The sequence below is a fragment of the Penaeus monodon genome, chromosome 15 (assembly GCF_015228065.2).
Source record: "Penaeus monodon isolate SGIC_2016 chromosome 15, NSTDA_Pmon_1, whole genome shotgun sequence".
NCBI lineage: Eukaryota > Metazoa > Arthropoda > Malacostraca > Decapoda > Penaeidae > Penaeus > Penaeus monodon.
The window spans coordinates 24,975,526-24,975,889 of NC_051400.1; the positions used below are offsets into that span (position 1 = coordinate 24,975,526).

Consider the following 364-nt stretch of genomic DNA (forward strand, 5'->3'; position numbering starts at 1 on the left):
TTTACTACATTTTTTATGAATGATACGAAGTACCTATTGTTTTCTTTGACGATCAAAATAGGGTAAACTATTTTTGTGTGCCTTTGCCAAGGCGTTCATGCAAGTTACAAACTTCAGAGCATTAACTGAGTCAAATAAAGTAGTCAGTTGTACTAGATGCATTAACATATTGACAATTTACATAGCATAATAGTAAATATATAAGACATTAGGCAATGTGAAGTACAACGAGCAGACATAATCAATCTAATACTCCAGTTTGGTTCCACAGGAGTATGGCACGAGAGAAATAAAAGACAGCGGGGTTATATACATTCAAAATCTTAGACATAAAGGAAACACCATTTCTGCTTTTAACTTAAAA

At 32.7% G+C, this 364-nt stretch overlaps 1 protein-coding gene across 1 annotated transcript in view; it reads right to left on the reverse strand.

The window, feature by feature from the left end:
• LOC119582136 (mucin-5AC-like) overlaps window positions 1–364 on the reverse strand; it is a gene marked incomplete in the record, with an annotated part of 2,005 nt that continues 1,641 nt past the window's right edge. Inside the window, 1 exon segment of the mRNA XM_037930373.1 lies at window positions 1–364.